The sequence below is a fragment of the Castor canadensis genome, chromosome 4 (assembly GCF_047511655.1).
Source record: "Castor canadensis chromosome 4, mCasCan1.hap1v2, whole genome shotgun sequence".
Taxonomy (NCBI): domain Eukaryota; kingdom Metazoa; phylum Chordata; class Mammalia; order Rodentia; family Castoridae; genus Castor; species Castor canadensis.
Genome location: NC_133389.1, coordinates 21,329,520 through 21,356,317, shown reverse-complemented (window position 1 = coordinate 21,356,317; position 26,798 = coordinate 21,329,520). Strand labels below are relative to the sequence as shown.

General features: G+C 40.4%; 1 long non-coding RNA gene across 1 annotated transcript; it reads left to right on the top strand.

Annotated features, from left to right (window-relative positions):
- Window positions 1-1,785: 1,785 nt before the first annotated feature.
- On the top strand, window positions 1,786-26,798 carry LOC141422467 (uncharacterized). The gene is made up of 3 exons (XR_012447023.1): window positions 1,786-2,033; window positions 9,560-9,678; window positions 25,184-26,798. It is a non-coding gene; the product is annotated as an uncharacterized lncRNA (long non-coding RNA).

Here is a 26,798-nt window from a genome sequence, read left to right as displayed (position 1 = left end):
CCAGAATAATGTAAAAACAAATCAATATAAATGTAAATCAAAATGAATTCTTTTAAATTCAGATAAAAGGGTTTTCTTCAGAGTTGGCTTCTAAGCTATGACTTCCAGTAATGATACAAGTTAGGGCCTGGCTAGAGTTAATGTTAACATTAAATGGGAAGACTTGAAGATGAGGCTTTCTATCAACAGTATTATGCTGTAGTGATATATTGGGCATGTTATCCCACTTGGGAATGACAGCAGACTCCTTACTAACACCAGACATGAAACAGGATAGTGACAACTAATTGAAGGTGATGAAAATAAAGAAGGCAGTATGGGCTGTGATTCTAGATACTGTTCTTACGTGTGGATAAATACTGATGCTAGGAAGAAAATTGAGCCCTTTACTATAGAGACCTTTTTGTGGGATGAATTACGTCTTCCCCTATCCTAAATTCCTATGTTGAAACCCTAACACCTCCCACCCTGCACCTGCATGCACTGTGTTCACATACAGGATCTTGAAAGAGGTGAAGTTAACATAAAGTCATTAAATGTGGCCGTACATGACATGTATCCTTGTTGAAAGAGACAACTAAGGCACAGGCAAGTTCAGAGAGAAAATTAGTGAAGGGAAAAGGCAGCCATCCATAAGCCAAAGCCAGAGGCTTCAGAGAAACCAGCATGGTCAACACCTGAATCTTGGACTTCCAGCCTCGAGAGCTGTGAGAACATCTCTATTGTTTCAGCCACCCAGGCAGGGGTACTTTGTTATGACCCAGCAAACTTCAACTTCCAAAACTCAGTTTTATGACATTGAATTGCTAGGGAAGGAATTTCTTTCATTCTTTATGGTATATACGAAGTGTCCATAGTAGGGGTTTCATCATGACACTTCCACACATGTGTACAATGTGTACTTTGATCATACTCACCCCCATTACTCTTTCTTATCCCTCCCTTCCTCCTTCCCTTTTCCCTTTTCCCTTACACCGCCCTAGCAATCCTCCTCTTACTTTTATGACCATGGTTGTTTTGTTTCCCCCAGCTTTCGTGAATGCCATACTTGTGTTTGAAGGACTGACTTATTTCACTTAATGTGATGATCTCCAGTTTCATCCACTTTCTTTTAGACAACATAATTTCATTCTTCTTGATAGAGAACTACAACTCCATTGTGTGCATATACCACATTTTCTTTACCTAATAGCTAGGCAGATTCCAGACTTTTGCCATAATAAACATGGGTAATAAAGTGTTTAGTTAGCTGACTTTGATTCTTGGGGTATATATCCAGAAGTGATATGGCTGAATTATATGAGAGTTCTATTTTAATTTTTTGAGAAACTTCCATCCTGATTTTCATAATGACTAGACTAATTTTACATTCCTATGAGCAGTGAAGAAAACTTCCTTCTTCTACCACATCCTCACTAACATTTGTTATTGTCCTCTTGAGAAAAGCCATTCTGAGTGGGGTGAGGTGGAGCTTGGTGTGGTTCTGATTTGCATTTCCCTGATGACTAAGGATGTTGAACATGTATTTCATGATCATTTTTACTTCTTTTGAAAAATGTTCATTGAGTTCTTTTGCCCGTTTATTGGATGGGTCATTTGTTATTCTGGTGTTTAATTTCTTGAGTTCTTTATTCTTTCTGGATGCTACTTCCAGTCATGAATTTAAGTAAATATTCTTCATCTTAAGACACAGCAGTATGCCTGGTACCTCCTCCTAGGCAGATGTCCAAGAGACCGGTTTGTTTCTTACCTGTGAAGTAGGAGTTGTATTCTGCTCTGAGCAGAGCCCAGCAAGCATTGCTTCTGCCTGGGCAGTGTGGCACTGTGGTTATGGCCACAGCCTCTGGAGTTCAAGGACACCTGTCTCACAAGGTTTCGAGAATTCCCTTCATTAATATGTGTACTGCAGAGCCTACCTGCAGTAAAGGCTACTTAAATGGTAGCTGTTGTCTTACGGTGGCATCAAAAGCCAATGGAGATGAAAGTGGCCTCTGAAGGAATTGCTATTATGAGAAGCAGAAATGAGAAACTAGGTAAGTGACATTAGAAATAAGTTAAGTCATGGCGGAGTTGCCATGGCAATCTCTAGCCTTTATGTGGTGGCCCACTGCCACTTGTTATAGCCTCTTTTTTGAATTTAACACTTCTTATTTTGATAGCCATTTGTCCTCAAGTTTTTTAAACCTTTACTGAGTCTTCCCTTAGGTTTCTTCATGCATCTTTTTGGCCATTTAGGTACCTGGTTTTCTTTCTTCTGAATTTTGAACTCCTTTGCCCTTCCTGCCATAAACTCCAGCAAGATTTGGTTGGGCTTGCAGAATGTCTTTTTGTTTTGTAGTGCTGTCTCTATCCAAAACCTGTTTGAACAAATGAAACCCTCCATGCTTCTCATTTGGAGGAAGGTGGCACCAATGGGAAGAAATCACAGTTGCCTTGACATCTCACAGCAGCCCAGAAACACTCTCCATCTAGGGGGGAAAAGCCAGCCACTGGCAATGCTTAAAGTACAGGGGATTCAGGTTCAGTATCAGTGTTTTGCTGCAGGTCTTTTCTTCTGGAATTGTGCAGTGTTTCAGACTGTGGTGAGAATGAGACAACTTATGAAACAGATGGAAACCAGAATAAAGGAAGTAAAAGATATTCCTAAGGGCCTGGAAGTTTGGTATTATATACAGAAAGTATACAGGTAATTGGCCGGGCATTCTGCTTGTTAATTATCTATTTTGAGATCATGTAAAAAAAAAGCCAAAATGAAGAAAAAGCAGATTGAAATCAGAATGTGAGCAAAAGCAAGTGGCAGAAAAGTTGAATGCAAAGGAGTAAAGTCTGCAGGGAAATACATTTTTAAAGAAAGCTTTTATCAAGGTCAGGAGCAAGTGAAGGAAGGACAAATTATTGTTTCTTAAGAATAAGGTGAAGCATAAAAAATATGTGGCAAGCCATGTCCAGTGGGTCATGCATACAATCCTAGCTACACAGAAGGCAGATATCTGGTTCAAAGCCAGCCCCAAACAAATAGTTTTTGAGACCCTATCTTGAAAAAAAATCCAGCACAAAACAGGGCTAGAGGTATGGCTCAAGTGGTACAACACCTGCCTAGGAAGCATGTGCCACCAAATATATATATCTCAGAAATCAGGGGAGTTAAGAGTTAACAGACGGTTAAACACAAATCAGAGATGATGAAGGTAATTCCAGATTTCTGCCAACTGTTGACAATTGAGCTCAGTCAGCCTCTGTGGAGACCTTTACTGAAAAATAAGGATAGGATTATGTAAAATGACTAAGAAAGGAGAAAAGGCGTGAACCTGTGTTACCATTCCTTGAGCAGCAACAGGCACAGAAGCGACTCTCTTGGTTCAGATAAAGAAGATGTAAGTAATGGCATCTTATAGAAAAAGAAGCAAAGACCAAGGCACATGATATACAGAGAATGGGAAAGGAGAGAGAGAGAGAGGGAGAGAGAGAGAGAGAGAGAGAAAGAGAGAGAGAGAGGACAGAGTCCAGAGTCCAGAGGAAGGTGAAGACAAGTCTTTTCTTGAAACTTTTCTCTCTCTCTCTAACTTTTCTTCTCTTCTTTTCTCCCTCCCTCCCTCCTTCCTCATTTTGTCCCTTCCTTCCTTCATCTCTTCTCTTCCTCCCTCCCTCTCTATTTTTAATCAACATGTCCCTAAGTGTCCCTTCTCTGCCAGACGCACATGAACTTAGACCACATAAGGTTACAGAAGATCCGGTGTGGCCCCTATAGAGTGGGGCACACTTGCAAATGCCTCAAGTGTCTCAAACTGAGAACAAAGGTTTGTAGCAGGTAGCAGGTGGAAGCTTTCATTGGTTGGCTCTGGATGGCCAAACCCAGACAGAACATTCTCAAGTGGGAACGGAGGGAGGGAGCAGAACTCATCCAGTTTGGAAGCACATAGTGGTTCCAGTTGACATAATGACAAGGTCAACATTAGGAGGTAGTTGACTAAGCCAAAAGGGAGGAAACAGCCAATTCTAATTTAGAATGCAAACCAGTCTTGGAGAAGTTTGGGAAGAGATTCTCCAGGCATCTCCTTCTGTGGTGAAGTTTCACTGAACATGAATCAGTGTGAAGACAGACATCAGGAGGAAATTGCAGGACCTACAGAGAAACCAAATGCTGGGATGTAGGAACCTAGAACAAGGCCCCTATACTGTGCTGCTCACCTCTGTGAAATTTACAAGGAATAGGCAATCACTGGTGGTGCAGAAAAGATAGCAACCTCTAAAATTATACCTTTCTCATATGGAAAGAAAACCTCCCCCCAAATGTGATAAACCTGAAATGATGATAGGCAAGAAAGCAAAAGTGGTCGTGGTTTCCATCCCGTGTTCCATAAATATCCTCAATAGCTCTGTGGCTGTTTTCCACCCTAAAAAATTCAAAATCACGGTTTTTTGGTGATAGAATTAACTTTTTCCTTAGGGTTCTAGTTTTTAAATCAGTACGATTTCTCAGAATTTGCTTATTAATGGATTTAATTTCTATAAGAGTTACTGAAAATGAAATGCAGACTTTTATTTTCCTTACATAGTTAACAAAAATAAAATGGCCAGGGTCCTGTTACTTCATTAGGTGAATTTATTATTTTAGGTCCTAGTTTTCTATTTTACTCAAGTCCGCAGGTCTACCATTAAGGGTGTGGGCATGCATATTGAAATGTAGATACAGTGTGCTTACATCATCTCATTGGTTGGCTAGTCTTGTTTTTAAAATGGGACTTGGAATTTGCACTTGAGTTTGAACAACGCAGGGGGTAGAGGTGTTGACTCATGCACAGTCAAAACTCTTTTTCTTTTCTTTTTTGGTAGTACTGGGATTTGAACTCAGGGCCTGGTAGATGTTTGCTAAGAAGGTTCTCTACCACCTGAGTCATACCCCTAGACCCTGGTGATTTGCTTATTTTTCAGCTAGAGTCTTGCAGTTTTGGTCTGGATCAGATTGAGATAGGATCTTGACAACTTTTTGCCCAGGCTGGCCTTAAACCTCAAACCCTCTGATCTCTACCTCCTGAGTAGCTGGGATTACATGTATGGCCTGTGTGTATGTTTTGACTATTCCAAAACTTAATTACTAAGCGCCTCCTGTCACCTTACCAATCCATAAATAGATGAGAAACACATTTTATATGTTAAGTGTATTATATGCAGTGAAAAGTGTGGGAGAATCGTAATCGTGAGAGATCACATTTTACTGCTGCAATCGGCTAGAGGAGCTGACTATGAAATCATGACAGCAGCACAGCACTGCGCACGAGTTACTTTACGTCATTTCAACTTCACACAGCATCTTTGAGTGTGTTTACATTTCCCTCCATTATGAATGGCACACATATGTCTGTGCTTATGTGTGTATGTTGTGACAAATTATAATAGATTTATGTATATTTTATGGTAGTAAATGATAAAATAGACTTATCCACATATGTTTTATGGATTTGTGAAGTATTGAATTTTTATTAAGTTTTTCAATATTTCTATCCTATGTGGTACACCTGTGAACTTTTTAAAATTGTGGCAAACTTCCAAAACAAAACAAATGCACATGTAGGCAGACCTCTGTAGTTGAATTCTTTTCAAAGTTTATTCAAGCCAACTCTTAATAATTCATTAAAAAATGTTAGTGAAGATAAACATTAAGCTCACTAAAGTTGTTGAAATTTGCCTCTCCGCCTCTTCTTGATTTAGAAAGAGGACAATGCTTCTTTACATTGTTCTAGTATCTCTCTCCCCTTTATTATTTTCCAAACAATATTCACAGTGATTCTGTGATTATGTTTCTCTGTTATTTTTTTTGTGTGTGTGATACTAGGGATTGGACCCAAGGCCTTGTTCATGCTAGGCAAACACTTAACCACTGAGCTATATCCCCAGCCCCTCTCTGTTAAGGTTTGAATATGAAATGGCCCCCAAAGGTTCATATGTGAAAGCCTAGGTCCCCGGCTGGACACTATTTTGGGAGGTCATGGAAACATTGGGAGGTGGGGCCTAGCCTGAGGAAGTGGGTCTCTGGGCTGAGCTTTCAAAGGTTATACTGATCCTCTGTCCTTCTCTGCTTTCCATCCACCATGAGGTGAGAACCTCCTCTGCCACACACTGCCATCACCCAAGTGCATGGAGTCAAGCCACCATGGACTGGACCAGAAAATAAGTCCTTTCTTGTTTAAGTTGTTTCTATGAGGTATTTTTTCTCAGTGATAAAACAAGTACTGAATATAACATCCAGACACATTGAGCACAGAGAGATGTAATTTGCTTAGGTAGACTTGGAGATTTGAACATAGTGTTTATGGCCAGCTGCAATCACTGCTCTGAGCTAGTGTCTCCTGCTCTCACAGTGGATTCTGTCCTTCCGAGGCAGATGGCCATGATCCTGTAGTGAACACATCAGTACAGAGGGTGCTAAGCAGTGCTGCTTTCATTAGAAGGTTTGATCCAGAATAATATTTAGCTTATGAACAGCCCTATGGCACAGCCCCATGGAATGATAGAGCATGCAGAAGGGATACTGGGGACAAGCGTTGGGGAGCCTATGTCAGTGCTTGCTGATGGCACAAGAGGCTGTGTTCCTCCTAAAGCAGATCTCGGAAGCCTCACTCTTTCTATTCTTCTAACCATAAACATTTGCCATTGTGCCGTCACCCTGCCGTGACTTCCACCGTCTGATAGGACCTCACTTATCTTTGTCTGTTTGTTTTGATTTCATGACTAGATTGCTCCTTGCAAACATTGGCTCTTTCTTGTATCTCTTTCATCCTCCTGGTTCATACCAACTTTTGAAAAAATTATTGGTGATGGACTTGCCTATAATATTTTGATTAGATAATTCCATGAAAATTTAATAATTATTTTTTTAATTGGCCATTGGAGCCTGAAAAAACAGACCCATCCTTTTAACTTGCCCATTTCCTGTTTCCCCAATGCACATTAAGCCCTCTCAAATGCCTGGCGATTTCTTAGTTGAACACTTATTTTAAAGAGTCCAAGTGGAAATTCAGGGTCATTTTTCTATTATTTCTGTGGAAACCTGACAGTGTGGATTCAGAGGTCACAAATATTCATCTTGGATGGACACTGCATTCTTACGAAGGTTTACTAAATACTTCAGATACAATTATGAAACCGGGGCTCAAATAAAGACACGGCACCAGGTAATCCAAGTGGAAAGGCAAAAACAAAAAGTCAAAAACATAGCTCCAGATAGAGGTGCAGCCTGGTGTCATTATGTTTGTCTTGCAGAAGTGGATGGCTTAATAGGTCTTGCAACTCAGGTCAGTAGGATGGGCCAGCTGAGGAGCTCTGGCTGGTCTTGGTAGGGCCGGTGGGTGGGACACCTGCTAGTTTAAGTTCCAAAAGTTTCCTGATTCATATCACTAGCACCTTCCTGGGGAATTTCACTGAGCTGCTTTCAAAGCACTCTATGGGCACTGCAGTGGCAGGTAAACTAGCTATTTTGACACATTGCAAAAGCATGTTTTTGAAAAGAGAAACAGTCCTGATGAAAACAGACAGGGACGTTTCATTGTTGCTGAACTCAGTGTTGATGTAGGTGTTTAAACATCCCATTCCCAACTCGCTATTTAAATACCTCTATACTGAATTAGTTATTCACCAGGGAGAGATATTGAAGAGAAGCAAAAATGATACAATTTAGTTACAAATATAGGAGATACAGTCCAAAATATCCCAACTGTCCTCTTTTTCTTCTTTAACGAGTGTCATTATATTTTGATGTGTTTAATAGTACAGCGGAGGTGAAATGAAACGTGCAAAAGGGATGTACATTAAAATTGAGATAGCTCTTCCTTCAGTGAAGTGGAACCCAGCAGATGTAGCAGGCACTGTAATTGCTGCCTGTTTCCTGTCAGTCTGATTAAGTTGCATTGTCCCAGCTCCAAGTGTAAGAATCAGTAGCTTCCCATAGGGCACAGCATGGGATGACGGGCTGAGGAAGGGCATAGCTACAGGCACCTCCTGCTTCTCCTGCTAATGGTGTAGACATACAATGTACATTGATGACATATAAAATCAGTAGGCTGTGGCGTGGGTTAAGAGCACACTGTGATCCATCTTCTCAAAGTCACTTGCCAGCAAAGCCAAATAAACAATAACACCCTGATACCTTAGGCTTGGAAGCCCAACCTGCTAAGTCCAGAACCATCAACTTGAACATTCATTTTAAAAGAAACAAATACGTCTGCAGGGTGCCAGTGGCTCACGCCTGTAATCCTAGCTACCCAGGAGGCAGAGATCAGGAGGATCTCGGTTCAAAGCCAACCCAGGTAAATAGTTCTGTGAGACCCTATCTCAAAAAAAACCCTCTGCAAAAAAGGGCTGGTGGAATGGCTCAAGGTATAAGCCCCGAGTTCAAGCCCCAGTACTACACACACACACACACACATACACACACAAAGAAAACTTATATGTCTAATATTTCTTTGAATTCTTGCCCCAACTCAACTGTGTCCTCTGCTTCCTGAACCAATCACTCAATTGGCAAGTATTTATTGGGTACAAAAGGAAGTCCAACACTGTGTGAAGATTTGAATTGGATAGACACCAGACATGTTATGATCCTCTTGGGAAGCTAACACTAGCCTAACACAAAACAATTAGAGAGCCATTAAGAGATGCACTGAGGAGCAAGAATTCAGGGAAGGGACAACATGGCGTAGCCTGGAGGACTGGGTGAGAGTTTTCATATAGGAGGGACTTGAGACAGGGCTTCAAGAACAGGTGAACAGGAAGTAAAGGGAGGGATGGAAGTAGGGCATGACAGGCTGTGGAACCATGGTGATAGAACAGGCCAGGCTGTACTAAGTTCAGGAGACCTTATAGAGCTATGTCTAGCTGAAATGAGTAATTTAGGAATCAAGTGAAAGAAGGGTTCATTTTGAGGTATTCTAATAAAGGTAGCACAATGCCATGAACTTTCACCCCCTGTAGGAGTAATACAATGATAGCTGTCAATATAAGCTCTCCAATTGATTTAGTTTCCATCAGGAAAAGTTCCTGATGTGCATTTTCATCTGTAATTTAACAAAAAGTAGTGGTGGCAATAGAAATGATTGAGAAGTAAGAGGGGAGAGCCATCATTCAATATGGTTGTTTGGTCTACATGAAGTGATTTGACCACTTGTTTTCTGACTGTGTTTGTTAGAAAGATGTTGATCTTATGTAAATATAGTCAACACAGACATATGGTGAGTGGATCAAAATATGCTATATCATGTTGGCTGTAAACAGTTTGAATTCCTCACCTAAAAGGGGACATTGGGAAGTGACCTGCAAGGATTCAATTCTAGATCTTCCCTCGATGTTTACTTGGTAAGGCAGAGATAGGAGGCAAGAATCACAGATAAATAATTCTGATTCCATATAGACAGGACTGAGAGGACAGTGTATAGGATATTCAGAGAGAGAGAGAGAGAGAGAGAGAGAGAGAGAGAGAGAGAGAGACTTACAGCTGCCAGTAATCACCACATATCATTCCTTGCATGCAGGTTTGACTTCAAGTTCCTTATGTGGTATTTTTCAGCTGGGGGCCCTGCAATCAATCCCGGTATGTCAACAGATATTCAACTTAATAACTTGCAATCTAATGAGAAAACTTCAGACCTTGCAAGAAGAAAAAATGATCAGCCACTCAACCACTAGGTCTGTGTAAGTTCTTGAAATAACTGTGGAATGATGGGCCTGTAGGTGTCCACAAAAGGAATGCTTCCTTTGACCCACTGGAGGCACAAAGTGATTTGATTGGAACTGAGTTAACTCAGCTGGAAAGAAGCCCAGCTAATGAGGATGCTTTCATGACAATAGCCTGTTGCCCTGGGCCTCACTGTTTCCCCAGCTCATGGTCCTCCTGGGTGACAGGGGAGATTCCAGGAATATCAGTAATTTCTAGCTTTGTACTCAAGGCAGCGCACCTGTGCTTATAAATACAGTCCACTGGATTTTCCATGTAGCTCCTGCTTTTTCTTCTTCCCTGCTGCTGAGGCTGGCCTTGTAGTCCTCCATCTTTGTCATGTTAAATAGAAGTGGGCTGGTCTAATGGCCACAGGTCAGCTGGAATGACCAGCATCTCCTACCACAAGTGTTAGAGTCTGAGTTGTTTTGTGCTTCTCCCAACATCAGTCTTAGTATAGAACGGAGGACCAATGGTGACCTCCCACTCAAGCACCTGCTTTCTATAAAGCTGATTTAGATTTTTGGCTATCATTTTTATTTCTTAGGATGTTACACAAATCCTTGGTGAGAATGGTAAAACCTTTTTTTTTTTGAAAGAATTGGGGTTTGTTTGAACTTAGAGTTTCACAATTGTTAGGCAGAGTCTCTATAACCTGAGCCATATCCCCAGTTCTTTTTTGCTTTAATTATTTTTTTAGATAGAGTCTCACATTTTTTGCCTTGGCCAACTCCAGGCTGTGATCTTCCCACTCTACCTCCCACATAGCTGGGATTCTAGGCATGAACCACCATTCTAGTTTGTAAGATGGGGTCTTGCTAACTTTTCTCCAGGCTGTCCTTGAACTGTGCCCTTCCCAATCTCCACCACCAAGTATCTGGGAATACTGGTGTGCACCACCATGCTCAGCCAACAACTATTTTAAAAATAGCTCTTCTTCTCTCACAACAGCCCTTAGTCCTTGGACCAAGAAGGTGTGTCACTCCACTCTGTTTGTTTTTTTTTTTGTACAATATACTTTTTTAAAGTCTTAAAAGCAGTTGCATAATAAGATAGCATACTTAATTGACTATGAAAATCATACTTAATGGTTTTCAATACTGCTCTCTTAAATTAAGTAGGGATATCATTAGGAGAGTCTCCCTATTTTAAAATCAATTTATTTGCTAAAGAGAACACAAAAGGGCAGTGATGTCTCATGTGTATAGCAGTATTTATACTTACTTATAAAACCTTATAAATTATTTTATTCTTTTTGCATAATTTAATGTCAACAATGTGACCATCTTATAACAAAATAGATTCACTCTCACCACTGAGAGATCACTGGTGATGTGAAAGTGTTTGAAATCTTGGGGAAAAGAAGATTGTAATATGTTAGGGCATTATCACAAACAGCATGGGTTTCTTACACTTTAGGGAGACACATTTCACAAGTCAAAAAAATGACAAGTGTTATGCTTTGGCCAAAGTTTCTCAAGGAAAGAGCATTAATAGGTAAGAGGATCGCACAAGGAAAATTCTGTTATAAAGAAAAGGGTACCTCAACTGAAGTCCAGTTGAGAACATTTTTTTCTTTTTTTGTGGGACTAGGGTTTAAACTCAGAGCTTTCTGCTCTGCAAAGCAGGGGCTCTACTGCTTGAGCCCACCTCCAGTTCAATTTACTTTGGTTATTTTGGAGATGGGATCTCATGAACTATTTTCTCAGGTTGGCCTCAAACCTCCATCCTCCCAATCTCAACCTCCCAAGTAGCTAGGATGACACCAGCACCTGGCAAGAGCATTTAAAGACAGAATGCAACTTGATTCTGAGAGATTTGGAGTCCCAAATAACTGAGGGAACCTCAGTGTAGGGTTTCTCAGTCTTTACTGGTTGACACTTTGGGCCAGATAATTCTTTGGTATGGGCAGTCTTCCTGGCATTACAGGATATTTAACAGTATCTTTAGCTTCTACCCCTTACAGGCTGATAGACCCCAACCTCCTGCTTTGACAACCCCCAAATCACAAATTGCCATATATCATGTGCGTGTGTGTGGGTGAAATCATCTAGTTAAGAATCACATCTTTAGATGAATTATTAAATTAGAGTTTTTAAAATACAGAAGTATTCTATAACAATCTGGTCACAGCTAGAGTAAACATTGTTTATTCTAAGTATTTACAACTCAGATTTTGAAAAAGGTCATTTAATCATGATAAGTCATTTCAAGTTTCGGACCAGGTAAACTAGTTCGTGTCCAGCTACTCAGGAGGCAGAGACAGGAGGATCACAGTTCAAAGCCAGCCTGGGCAAAGTTAACAGCAGCCACTATCTGAAAAGCAAACTAAAACCCAAAAGAACTGGGAGCGTGACTCCAATGGAGAAGCACTTACCCAGCAAGCACCAATTGAACTCACCCCCCCCCCAAATTTCAAGTTTCTTACAAATTAAAGAATTTTACATGACATCTCTGTATTAGCTGGTAATCTTTGTGAAAGACAGAGTTCAGAAAGCTGTAAAATGATAGGATTGATGAATATTCCCAGCAAAATTGCATTGCGTGTCATCAAACAGGAGGCTTAATTTAGAAAAGAAAGTATAATTCTAGGAGCTATGATAAGCTGCAAGAACTGAGAGAACCAACCACCTCATTTCTTTTCCTCTCTTTCTATTTGAGTACATTACTAATTTGGGTAATAGCCAGATACCACTTCGGTGTGTTACCCACCTGGAGTCAGCGTCAAATCCCACGATTGCCCTCACTTCAGATGCCAAAGAGGAGGTGGGGTGCCCTGGGCTACCCATACCTCTGACAAAATATTTACCCTTTTGGAAGGTTCTCATGACCAGTTTGATAATTCAATAGACTGACTTACAGAGCTCAAAAAGCACTATACTTAAGATTATAGTTCCATGATATTGGAACCACACTAGTCAAAGTCCTCTACCGATGGAGGAAGGACTGTCCCTCTCCTGTCACTTCACTGTGTCCGCTGACCAGGAAGCGTTACTGAGCTTTGGTTTGTATTTGGGTTCCATTCCACAGGCATGACTATTCGAGTGAAGTCAGTCTCCATGTCCCCTCCTCTCCTAGAGGTCAGATACTGGCTGAAAGTTCCAGCCATGTAATCCCATGCTGGTCAGTCTTTCTGGTGACCAGCCCTCATGCTAAACCTATCTGGGAGTGCACTGTGAGTCACCTCATTAGCATAAAAGAGATACTGCTATCATTCAGGAAATTGTCATGGTTTTGAAGCAACCTGTCAGGAACCTGGGGGCAAGACCAGACAAATTCTTTATTGTATCACAGGTAGATTTGTGGAGAATTTAAAAAATGTAGGCTATTTTTACTTTAGTAAAACAATAGATAGAGTGTCTTTCTACTTTGGTGGAACACATGGAATACTGGCTACATAATTGTGTAACTAGTAGAAGTGTAGTTAGTTGAAGAATTATATCTAAAGGTTTTTAATTAAAGGATTAGCCTAAGGGATAAAAATTAAATTGGGCCAAAGGAGGTATGTCTATGAAATTTTCAGATGATATAAAGTTATGACAGCTGCAAACAGTTTAGCAAACCAAATAAAAATCCAAGAACATTTCAGCCTCAAAAGAAATGGCAAGACATGCACATCCACAGTCATTGAAGATTTAAGTTCCTCCCTCCCCCTCTCCCTCCGTTTTTCTGCTCCATCTTTCTTTCCATTATCAAGGTTATTACATCATCTAAGACAATTGCTGGAGTTTGAGCCACACGTTCACATTCACGCAGGAAGAAGAAAGAAGGAAAGAGAAGGAGGGCTCTATCCCCTACTTGCTTTTGTTTCCTTTCAAAAGCCTTTGCAGAAGTTCTCACAAACTTATAACTGGTGGCCTTGGACTTAGCCATTCGCTGAAAAGGAACCTGGGAAATGTAGTCTTTATTTATTTATTTATTTTGGTTGTGCATAAGAATATCTTCTTTCTAAAAACAAACAGACAAACAACAAATGCTGAAATGAGAGAAAAACCAACACACTAAAAGTTAGTGAGATAAATAAATCATCCTGGTTTTATATTGAGATGAGTTCAGAAGTTTTTCAAACCAGCCAGACACAGTGGCTCACACTTATAATCCTAGCTGCTCAGGAGGCAGAGATCCAAAGGCTCTCTGTTCAAGGCGAGCCCAGGGAAAAACCTATTGAGACCCCCATCTCAATTGATAAGCTGGGAGTGGTGGTGTATGTCTGTCATCCCAGCTACTAGGGAGGCCACAGGTAAGACAGTAGTGATCAGAGGCCCAACCTAGGTAAACAAGAGACATCCTACCTGAAAAATAACTAAGAAAAAAGGTATTGGGGATCTAACTTGAGTGGCAGTTTGTGTCTAACAAGTACAGTGCCCTGAGTTCTACCTCAATACTGCCAAAAAATTTTATTTTGTATGTGTTTTTTGGTTTTTTTTTTTGGAGGTAGGGTTTGTTTTATGTCCTTTCTGGTCTGGACCACAATCCATTTTGTGTCTCCCCATGTGGCTGGGATGATAGACATGAACCACTGTGTCCAACCATTAGTTGAAATGGAGTCTTAAGAGTTTTTTGCCTGGGGTTTAACTTGAATCACGGTCCTTCCTGTTTCTGCCTTCCAAATAGCTAGGATTATAGGCTTGAGCCATGGCACAGCACCTACTCCCGTCCAAATATTTAGGATAGGTGCAAAAATTTCTAAATTTAATCTAGCAATGTAGTAAAGGAATAATACATGCCAGCATAAGAATTATTTCAAAAATGCAAAGAAGGTTTAATATATATCACTCTTCTGCTGCATTGTGCAGGCCTGGTTCAGTGGCCTGTAATCCCAGACACTCAGGAGGTAAAGATCAGGGAAATTGAGATTGGAGGCCAGTTTAGGCAAAAAGTTAGCGGGATCCCCATCTCAACAAACACTCCAGACATGGTGGCACAATCCCAACGGCTTGGGAGGCATAAGTAAGATGATGGTGCTCAGACGCTGGCACGGGGCAAAAATGTAAGACTGTATTTGAAAAACAAGTAAAGTTAAAAGGGATAGGGGAATGGCTCAAGTGGTGGGGCACCTGCCTATCAAGTGCAAGGCCCTGAGTTCAAGCTGTAGTACCGTCAACAAAAAAAAAAAAAAAGGAAAAATCAGCTACATTGGCTCCTCTCTTGACACAGCATTTTTATCCTTATTCCTTAAAATTAAGAGCAATACTGCAATGAGTGCTACTGCAATCAATGCCACAGTAAATCTTTCTATACAGATCCTGGACAATGTATAGATACAATTCTTGAATTCTTAAATCCGGTAATTTGCCCTTCATAAAAACAGTGTCAGTTCACAATTCAACTTTGTGTGGGATTGCCTGCTTTTTCATTAACTTTTCTTTTTCTTTCTTTTTTTTTTTTTTGTGGTACTGGGTCTTGAACTCAGGGCCTACCCCTTGAGCCACTCCACCAGCCCTTTTTTGTGAAGGGTTTTTTCAAGATAGGGTCTTGAGAACTATTTGCCTGCGCTGGCTTTGAACTGCGATCCTCCTGATCCCTGCCTCCTAAGTAGCTAGGATTACAGGCATGAGCCACCAGCACCTGGCTAGTTAGCTTTTCTTAACACTGATTATTATGTGTTTTTTTTTTAAAGGTCTTTGATGAGGAGAAGGGATTTTAAGGAAAATTCCCTCGTAACTAAAATTATGATCTTTCAACTTTCTGTTGGGTTTTTCCCACTCTTCCATAAATTACATCTTCTTGTTCCCTCTTCTTTCTCTTGTTGACTTGGAGAAATACTTTTTACACTTAATGTATATTTTTCAATTAGTTATTTACCTTTTAAATACCTCTACTTATGGTGTCTTTTCCACAGAGGATTAAAATTTTCTTTAGCTTTTAAATCTGTTCCATTTTTCTCCTTTCTGGCTGGTCATGTTAGTGTCACAATACAGAAAGTCTTCCTTGCAAACATGTAAATACCCTTCATGTTTTCCAGTAGTATCTTTTCCCCCCTATTTAAATGTTTAACCCAGGGCCTGGCGTGGTGGTGTGTGTCTATAATCCCAGATACTTGGGAGGTGAAGTGCTGGAGGGTTGAAGTTCCTGGCCAGCCAGGGCACAAATCGGAGACCCTATCTAAATAATAAATGAAATAACTAATAAGCAAAGAAGACTGAGGGTGTGGCTCAAGTGGTAAAGTGACTGAGCAAGTCTGGGGCCCCAAGTTCAAACTCCAGCAGCACTGCCCAAATCCTAGTACTCCCCCCCCAAAAAAAAGGTTTAATTCAATTTAGCTTCACATTTGTGAATGGTGTAAGCTGGATATATGGTTTTCTTCCCATTGGCATTTAAGTATTTGCCTACTACTTATTAAAGTGTTATATTTTTGGTACATTAAAGTATCACATGTACCAAAAATAAACTTTATCATGAATGTTTACTGCCTCCATGGAGAAAATGATAAAACTTAAGTGAAGCCCCCAGTTAGGAAAACTTGGATAAATGGAGAGTTCTACCATACTTCTAAATCGGAAGGATCAGTATTACACAGCTTTAAATTCTTTCCAAGTTTAGATTTTAAATTGAATGAAGGAAAAAAAATGGCATGTTTTTATAACTCAATCCCTTGATTTGAAATTTCATCTGAAAGAAGTAGCTTAACCAAAGAGAATAGGAACAAGAGGCATTGCAAGGGGGAGTTGAGCTATGGGGTATGACAATTCTTTATAAAGGTGGAATAAATAAAATATAGCCCAGTGATCTGTGTCAGAAAAGACAGAGAAGTAGACTAAGAAGCCAAGAGGTGTAGTTGTTGCCAGGGGCTGGGTGGGGGTGGGGTGGGGATGTTGGTTATTTTTTGATCAAAAGAAAAGAAAAGCCAAGAAATGGATTCTATTAAATAACTGATAAAAGAGCACTTCAAAATAGAAAGAAAAATATACATTATTTTAGAAAAAGAGACAAGTGTAATGATGCATGCTTATAATCCCAATATTCTGTACCTCAGACAGGAGAATCTTCTCTACACAGTGAGACCCTGTCTCAAAATAAATAAATAAATAGATAGATAGAATAAGTATAAGCAGGAGGGGCCTGAATAAAAAATGGTTAGCTCTCTACACCATATGTATGGATAACTGAGAATTAAATGTAACACAATGTAACACAACATAAAACAACAAGAAACTAGAAAAACCATAGTCAAGAGTGTATTTGATATTGTAGAAGACAGAACTTCTCTAAACACTAAGACAATGGAGAAAAATCACCAAGAAACATTTCATATATTGCATTCCATAAAATGCAGAACTTGATACATCAAAGCACCATGTAGCCCAAGACCAGCCTGGGCTTCCCAGTGAGTGCTAGGCCAGCCTTGTCCCCATGGTGAGATGCTGTCTCCATAGAACAGGAAAAACAAATATAGAAACCTACCAAACAAACAAACAAGCAAACAAACAAACCAAAAACCCAAGCCTTACCAACTGTAAAACATAGTCTTTAATAAAAGTCAATAATAAAAAGCTGCCCAATCAAAAGAAAAATAAGCAAAAGAAGTACAAGCAACATACAAAAAAGAAAGAAAATGACCAGTGATGAAAAATAAGTTTTTCTCACTACTCATCAAAGGAATTCCAATGAATATAATAGCAATGATATTTTCCCCAGCTTTGCAAGACAAAACGTGATGACGACCATTATTTGCATGGATGAGATGAAAAACAAACCCTCTTGTGCTGCTAATGGGAATGCACGCTCTTGTTTCTAAAGATAATGATTAAATATTTTCCACTTAAACCCAGTGCTTCCACTTTAACACATTTCAAAAAGTAATCAAATGTATATTCAGTATGCATATATAATATATATGCCTTTCCCTCTCTATATTATTTTAAAAATTTATTACTAAGCATTTAATACATACAAGAAGTATGAATATTAATTCAGTGAGCACCTACATACCTCATATTTCTGAATAAAAAGCAAAACTGTTATGGATGAATTTGAAAACCTTTATTTGAGTCTCTTCTGATGCCTTCCCCTTCCTCATATCTAGAGCTAGATATGGTGTTTCAATTACAAAGTGGTATTATTTTACTTTAAACTTCATATATGCCCAAGCATGAGGAAATTATCTAAATAAATTATGACACCTTGAAGTGGTGAAACTCTACTTATTAAATTAATAAACTCATTTTTATTGTACATATAATACATATACATTACTGGGCTTTTAGAAAAATAGAGCCTCAAAACAAAACTTTAAAACCACATATAATATTCCCAAGCAGATGTAATCTTTATAGTTTTTGTTGTAGTATGGGTCATGTCATTTAATTTGCTTTTATTCTCTCTTTTTTGTTTTTTTTTGGTAGTATGGAGTTTTGAACTCAGGGCCTTGTGCTCACACTGGGCAGGTGTCACTTGAGCCATGCCTTCAGCCCTTATTCTGAATTTTAATCTTTTAAAATTTGAATCACTTTATTGAAAGAGGAATGGGAAACTCAAGTTCAGTCACGACCAACATTGAACTTGGGAGGAGTACAATCTGAGATGATGAGAGAAAGGTTGGTGTCTGCACCATGGTTGTACTTGACACACTGTTTTTGAGCAACCATTAGGTGATGATCAAATCCCAGGCAACAGTAGGTTAAGTTTTCAGGGACAGTCACATGATGAAACACAGCAAGATGTACACTCCACAAAAATGCCTCACCCAGGCTCCAACTAGTGTCATTGTCCTAACTAGGATGATCCAGAAAACGAAAAGTATCTATTTTTCTACTATTAGTCGTCATTCTGCCTAGCATCAGAAAACCTAACGTGGTTAATATCCGTAGATGACTTAGATACATTTTTAAAGCTAATTTTGAGTTTTACCTGCTTTGGGGACATTTCTCTCTCATGCCCCACAGAGAGGGTCTGTTGATCTGAGCAATCCTGCTCTCTGGGGGAGGCAAGGGGAGGGGAGGTACTTGCTCTGCTAGGACTTGTTGGTGTTTACTTGCTAGACTCTGGACTCATGTCTGGGCCCTGAATTCCTCACCCCTTGTGCTGCCTGATGATGGCGTACACCATTCTTGCTGCCCATCCAATCTTGACCCTTGGACAAATGTCCTCTCAAACACCTCACCCCAAAGTCAGCTCCTGGAGGCTCCTGATTCCCTCACCCCCTGTTTACTCTGGGCGGGCACTGGGCAATGAAGTGCTCTTTCTTTACAGCAGTAATTAGCCAACTGCTATCATATTCTCATATAATAAAGCAGCTTTGACATTCTGTATTACTCTAGGAAAATCTAAAATATCTGATTTCCTCTGTTGATTTCAAAACTCCAGTAACCTAATTACGTAAAGAGTTTGTTAGATGCAAAGTTTCTTCATCAATCTCTCTTGAAGTGATTTACTTTATTTTAAAGCAAAAGGAAAGTTGAGTGAAAAATTTGGGACATCCTTCTAGTGTTGTTATTATACAAAAGAAAATCTAGAAAGGCACTGCAAAAGTGTAACAAATATCAAATTCTTTAAGGAGCAGATATCTATGAGAAACTTTGGGCAAACCAAACACTTACCTTCTGAAATAAATGAACCAAATTACTGCAGATGTGATTTGGATCATATTAGGGAAGGATAAGCAAACCGGGAGTGCAGCCCAAAGAACAGCAACAACTGTTTAATTGAAGAACAAAAGATGTGACAAGAAAAAACAGAAAATCAACACTGCTAGTTAATACGAATTTCACTGAGCTCGGTAGCATTTGTTGATAGTGTTGGAGACACCCACACAGAGAGAAAGAGAGAGGGATGTTGAGGCTGTATGTCTAGATCCTAAAATATTGTTTGACCATAGTAGAGGCTTAAGTAATAGTTGTTGAAGGAACATGGTCAGGTTATTTAATCTCCAAATGGAACTTACAGAATAGTCCTGTTTTGCACATGTCAAGTTCAATTACACAGATTTTTCTTCAAAAGGGCACCTTTTTCTTTTCTTGTAGAAACTTCTCAGGTTGCCCTTGTAGTGCTGGTACTCAGCTGGGATGCACTCCCTGGGCACACCTGGTATTTATGACCGGTGTCTGTTCTGATTGGTTGATGCCCAGGTCACTACTTTATTGTGAATAACACCTTTCACTTGCGTCGGTGAACCAAAGGAAGTTTCTGATTTAGGAGGCACTGTAAGAGATGAGCGAGGATGTTGAATTGATGTTTGGAAAAACTGCCTAGCTATTTTGGGGGAAAACCAGGCCCTCATTTCACACTACCATAAAGAACTAAAGCAATAAAAAGTTAAATGTTAAAAAAAAATTATAAAAGTTAAAGTAGAAATAGTGGATGAATGTCCGATTGTTTTGTAGACCAAAGTCAAGCAGGGGAACATCAACATGCTTTGATAAATTTATTAAACAAGTATTGAAAAATTTAGGTTAAAGATCATGGACAAAATTAAAAGCCAAAAAGTAAAATGTGAAAAATATTTCCATAATTCTGACAGAGGGCTGATTTGAGGGGTGTATATAGATAGATTAAAACAGAGCACTAAAGTCCCAATAAAAAATGGGCAAAGGATATAGATATTTTATAAAAAGGAAATGGCTAGTGAACATTTAAAAAGCTATTCGATTACAGTAGGCTCAAATAAATACAAGTAAAACAACAAGGTCTTTTTTAACCTGTCAAATTAGAAAGGATTTTTTGGGCAATGATATTAGTCACAACTGGAGACATTAGGACATAGCACTCTCAAATATTGCTGCCAGGACAGAAAATTGCTGCAGCCATTAAAAATCAATTTAACAGTTTATTTCAAAAGCCTTAAAAAGACACACAAATGCACACACACGCACACACACACGCACATACACAGAGTCCTCTTCCTCCTTTTCCTTCTTGGTCTTGCTATGTAACCCAGGCTGCCTTGAACCCCTGATCTTCTTGCCTCAGCCTCCCAAATGCTGGGACTGCAGGCATGTTCCACCATACACAGCCTACAGAGTAGTCTTAAACTCGAAGATTTATGCATTCTTTTTTTCATTTCACCATAACTTACAATAGCAAAAGCTGAAACCCACAAATATCTAACAATAGAGAATTATTTATATTGGTCTGATCTAAGAGTAGACAGTGACTAAAAATAATCTGTAGCAACATTTTTAGTGACATCAAGAAAATAAATATAAAAAGCTGAATGCAAATACAGATAGGTTCCATACCAAGGTTAAAAAAAAAAGTCAAAAGACTAGAAGGAAATCACTGAATTACTAAAAGTGATGAACTCTTTTTGGGTAGGAGCAAGGATGTCTTTTTACCTTTATTACAGCATATTATTCTGATGTTTTAGTGATCATTTGTTGTCTGCAGATGGCATGTATTATTTTCATAATCAGAAAAAAACCATTATTTTCAAAGCAAATCTCTGGAATTAATTTTGCTTTTACCTGGTAGAAAACATCAGAAGAAAACACTGATGAATTGTTTTGTAGTACATTTTAAAGTATTTTTCACAGATCTCTTCAACTCAAACCCCTAAGTAATAAGTAATTTTTGCCAGGGCAAAAATTAGTAGTAAATAGTAAACAAAAGATTATGTACCTAGTTTTTAAAAGGTTAAAATATCTCCATCAACAAACGCAGAGGAAGCAAAATTCCTTTAGCAACTCAAGGGTTAAGTACGACTCAAACATTTGTATTTTACTGACACCATCAGTATTCACCTGTTTAAAAATTACACAGGAGGCATTTTACATCAGCCTTGATTTCTTAGTTTCTGAAAGTATCACTGTTTGCTTCCAAGGTCAAGAAGATTTATGATGTGGTGGTAACTTTCCATAGCCACTCTCCTCTCCCTTCCCAGACTTCATTGCTTGCTTTCCTGAGTATCTGTCCTTTCAAGGGAATTCCTGTAGATCCACACACTTGTGACAATCTATGTCTTTCCCCCAGAGCCAGCCTCAGGCACCCCTCCAAATCTGCTCTCCTGTGCTCTAATCACACTAAATGTTGCTGACACTTTTAAGCATTTTCTGCACATCAGGCTTTCTGTTATGGGCTTTTACCCATAGTATTTTATCTTACTGTCACAACAACTTTACAAAGGTTTATTTCACTCATTTTACAGAAGAGGATGCAGAAGTCCAGAGAGGGTGAGAAAGCTGGCTATGCTCACACAGCTGGACCAAGACACAGTCACTGTCAAGTTTGTTTTGATTTGAAAACTGTGTTCAATCCTGCTGAGTGGAATGGATACTTGGGAATACCCTTTCCGTGTCTTTTAAATTCAGTCCTATCGCTAATTTATTTATTTTCCAACTAAAATTCTAATTGTTCTTAAACTTGAAATAGTCTAAAACGCTTCAGTCTTCTCTTCAAAGGGCAGAAATTTCCTAAAGGATACAGGAATCTGCCTAATTATATTGAGTAGTTAGATCTATTAGTTCAAATAGAACCTTACAAATTGAACTTGAGCACTATTCAGTTTTCTTAAATCGCTGCATTTTTTCCAAAACCACATAACAGATAACAAGAAAATTCCTGAGCTTGTCTTTCTGTGAGTTTAACATAATTTCCTCCCTAATCTAAAGATCCTCCCAGAAGGTAATTCATCTCCCAGTTTCCTTCTCTAACTAATGGAGATTTAAAAACACTGATTCTCAAGAAATTCTTCTGTACCCCCTGAATCAATTCTAATTCTGCTCCTAACTCGCTCTATGCCTTCAGGCAGTTCACTTTGGGCCTCTGGAATACAAGTCTCTCAACTGTAAAAACCCAAACTGAAAATATTGTCCCACTCCCAGGGTTGTAGGAGAATTAAATGAGATAATCTAAAGTTCCTGATGCCTGGAGGCAGGATAGGGAGATAGGAGACTGGGGAGGGTGTTTGTCAAGTTCTGTAATGATTAATGTGTGTGCGTTCAGGGTTTGTTTTTCATCCGGACACTTCATATTTCCTATTCCTTAACTCTGTTCTAGGAGATCTTGTTTTCCAGTCATGTGTTTTTTCTAACTTCTCCCTTTCACATCACACTAAAGAGAGGCCTAACGAGGTTTGGAGAAAGCCAGTAATAAATCTCAAAAACAAACAAGTAAACAAAAACAACAAAACTAAACAAATTAAGGGGGGGGGGGAAGCTCCGAGTGACAGAAATAATGCCCCAAAAGTCCTCAAATAATTTTCAGTCAATGATCAGAGGAAGTAGAGTAAGAAAAAAAAAAAAAAGAGAAAGACTTTTTCCTAGTCAACTTCCAGTCTTCATTTCCCATCACCGACACTCAGGGCCTGTGTGGCCCTGGCAAAGTGTTTAGGGACTCAGGACTACCTGGGCCAGGCTCCTGGGAAAGTTAGGCCAATACTGAGTATCTTGAACTCCAAAAATGATTCTGATGAAAATGCTGCAATGAGCCGGGGGAAAAGACTGAAAGCTTCAGGAATATGAATTCTGGGTTCAGAAATCTCCTGACCCCAAGTCATACTCCACTGGCTGAGAGAAATGCCAGCGTATTTTTTGCGGGTGCAGAATTTCCCAGGGAAAATCCCCGCCCAAGGGACACAGACGGTTGGGGCCTAAGTGTCAGCGATGCAAAGTTTCACGCATCATCCCTGGACTTGGCACCTGGCTCCCTGTCCCATCCGGGACATCTCTCTAAACGATCTCCAAGTAGAGAAGACCGGTCCTTGCTGGGAGATCCATCCGGGAACGACCGTGCCCGGGGCCGCGCAGATTCCCGAGCTCAGACTTCGTTTCCCGTAGGTCAGATGGAGCGGCGGGTGGGGGCAGGCAGAGTGCCGTGCGCAGCTGTCCCTAAGTGGGGCTGGGTCCCGGTTCCCCCCTCCATCCCCGCCACCGAAGTCGCATGGACATTCTGCCGCACTGATGTGTGAGTCCCAGGCATTTTAATTCTGAATATTCGAACCCCGTATGGGAAAAATAAATAAATAAATAAGTGAAGCATGGCACAGGGCGAGTGCCACGCTAACCCGCTGTCCTCTGAGGCCGGTCCTCCCTCCACGCCAGCGCGGTGGCTTGGATGCGCACCTCGCTTCGGACGCCTCCCTAGCTGCCATCTTTCCCTGTATCCCGCGCGCTCTGGACCGGCTCGGTGACCGTGACCGTGCGCCCCCAGCGCGCCGCCGCCGCGGTCCCCGCCGAGCGCCACGCGGTCCGCTCGCAAGTCAGGCTCGGCGGGTCCTCGCAGCCGCGGCGCTGCCCCGAGCGCCCCCCACAGCCCCGCGTGGCCTCTGTCCCGCACCGAGCAGCCCCTGCCTCTCCCGGCCTGGCGCCGATCGGACTGCAGCACGACACAGGGGACCCAAGAGGCTGTTGTGTCCGCCTCTTGGCCCCAGGCGCCCTGCGGTCCAGCAGCCTCCCCCCCAAGGAGAAATCGACGTTCGATGAGAGATTTCTGTCAAACCCAGCGATTGTCCAGGTGTTCAGCTGCCTCAACTGTTCACGATCCCCTATTCCCTTCCGTGCAGATGCATCGCTTTCCTCTTCTGGGTTGCCGGGGTGCAGGGTTTAGAGGGGACAGAAAAGCAAGATTGTGCTCAGGATTATAAGAAGGGGTCGGTGGGGATGGGGAACTGCATCCTGGATGGAGAAGAAAATTGTTGAACAGTGTGACCTACACTCTTAATTTTTCTCTCAGAACCTCAACGAATTTACCCATAAAATAAAACTTAAAGCCATTTTATTTCACCTGTCTTAAAAGTATGGAGTTGGTTAGACAGCCTCAGAAAGTAGCTTCCAGAGCTAAGAATCTCTATGATTTTGTGACCTGAAGATTGAAATTTAGGATTAGAAATATGTGCTTTCTTTAAAGCCAGGAATGGAGGGCGTTACATGAGGATCAGGTATCAGAAGCAGGGGTTTGCTTTTCTCTGGCGCTCACCAGTTGGGACAGGCAAGGTCTCCACACTCAGAATGTCACAGAGACACAAAATCAGGAAGTGGGGATGATTTAGTTCTCCAGCATTTTTTGTGCCATGTTTCTATCCACTAATATCGATAACACAATGACATATTTTGCGTTTCTCTTCCTTGCCTCTTATTTTCAATGCTGGAGAGAGAGAAAAAAAGCAATCAATTCTTTTCTTAAAAAAACAAAGCAAAACAAAACAAAAAACCCCAAACAAGAAAAATCAATTCCATTGATCAATGTGGAGAACCAAAGACCCAGTAACCCTCTCCTGTGCTAAATCCCTTCCATTATCTTTTACTGTGATTTAAAAACAGTTGAGTGTTATGGAAACTGCAGGTTCAAATTTCTGGGAGGAAGAGTTAGTATCTGTCTGTCTGTCTGTCTCTTCTCACAAGGACATTCCCTTGTGGTTTTTTTGACAGGAGTTTCAGCAGGCCACATAATAAAGCCATCTGAATGGAGACTGACTTTAGGTGTGCCCAATGGGAGGGGTGTGTTCCTCACAAAGAATCTAGAGTATTTTTATAGAATGAATTCCCTTTGTTTACCTCAGTGAGTCAATTAATGCACTTTATGTTTGTGACCCACCCTTTGCAGGGATACAGGAGCCAACCTTCTGTCAGAGGGGGAGAAAAAGAAGGAAGATGTGTGAGCTCCCCCTGGTGCCTTACTGTATTCAGGCCGACTGAAAGGAACTGTGAGGAAATGTGTCTACACAGCCTAAGAAAAAGAAATTATCTGGATTATTTCCTGTTAAAAAGGCACTTCTGTGCTGATTAGCAGAGTGCCTCTGATGAAGATGTGCAGGTTTGGGGCCTGAATTTTATGTCACCTTCGGAAGAAGGATCCAGGCCTTGTCAGAGAGCATGTTTACAAAGCAATGTTAGTAGGATGGATCTGGCAGCTGCCCCAGGGATGGGATTACTTTTGGAATCAAACTGGATTACTTATTTTCCAGAGTTGTTCTCTTTGTTAGTCTACAATTATTCACTTGAGTAGTTTTCACACACTTCTCTTTGTTCATGTAGCTACCACAAGGATATCATGGGAATCCAGTACCAGCCAATTCCACCAGCAGGACCTTCTATTCTAGACCATATGACCACGTGCCCTGTCCCAGTGATGTCCTAAACTTGAAATAGAATCTTTAATTCTGGGTCAGGGACCTTTGTGAACTATAGTCATTTGTAAGGAGTGTAGGGGAAATTCTGCCCAGTCTACTTCACCAATTTATCAATATGTGTTTAGTTAGTCCCACTCATGGTCCATACTCTGGGGAGTGTAGATGAAAGAGACATAATCCCTGCTCCACTGGGAAAAGCAGTTATGGGACAAATGTCAGTGTTCATGAACATGGTTAAAATGGTAGACAGCATTATCACAGTTCTTTTGCCTCTTATATAAACACAGAGCTTCTGTTTCATTCTGTTTTGAGTGTGTCATTTTGGAGGAGTTGGAATCTTGTAAAGTCCAAGTGGAACTGAAGCCCACTCATAAGGCCCCATTAAACTTTAATTATTCTGGTTCAAAATCTCGAATTTATCCTAATCTCTGATTTTTATTTCTCCCAACATTCTGGACTCATTCCCCTTCTACCTCTTTGCTAAATTCATCTGTCCATCTGCCCTGTGGTCCTTTTGTTCCACCCGGCCATCCAACATCTATAGTCCATTTTGTCTAGGATGAAGCTCTCCTCTTCCATGGCCACTCCCTTCTCCCTGCAGATGACCCTTTTCTAACTCTGTTCACACTACTCTTTCCTCTCCCCAGCCCTCTATTCTTACTGATAAAACCCACACCTGAATGTCTGCTACCTCCCTCCCTGAACTGGGAGCTCTCTGCAGATAGGTAATGCTTTTGTTTGTTCTGTATCTCTACACTGCTGAAGTCTGCTGATATCTTTAATAGCTCTGAAATAATAATTATGAGAGATCTTTTTAATTAAAAATATTTTAAGTCTCATGCCTCTTAAATGAAAAATCATCAAACTAAGGAGCCATTCCAGGATTTTAAATGATGTATTAGTTGCTTTTTGCCTCCACCCCAAAAAGTACTTAAGGTGGGTTTAAAAAATTATGAAAACTAGATGAGATTTTAATCCTGTTCCTACAAAGTCTAAAATTATATACTTCTAGATCCCAAGTTAAACAACAGAGAGTTTTTTTTAAAGGATAAAAGCATGCCTCTTTACAATATCTTTCATTACCATCGT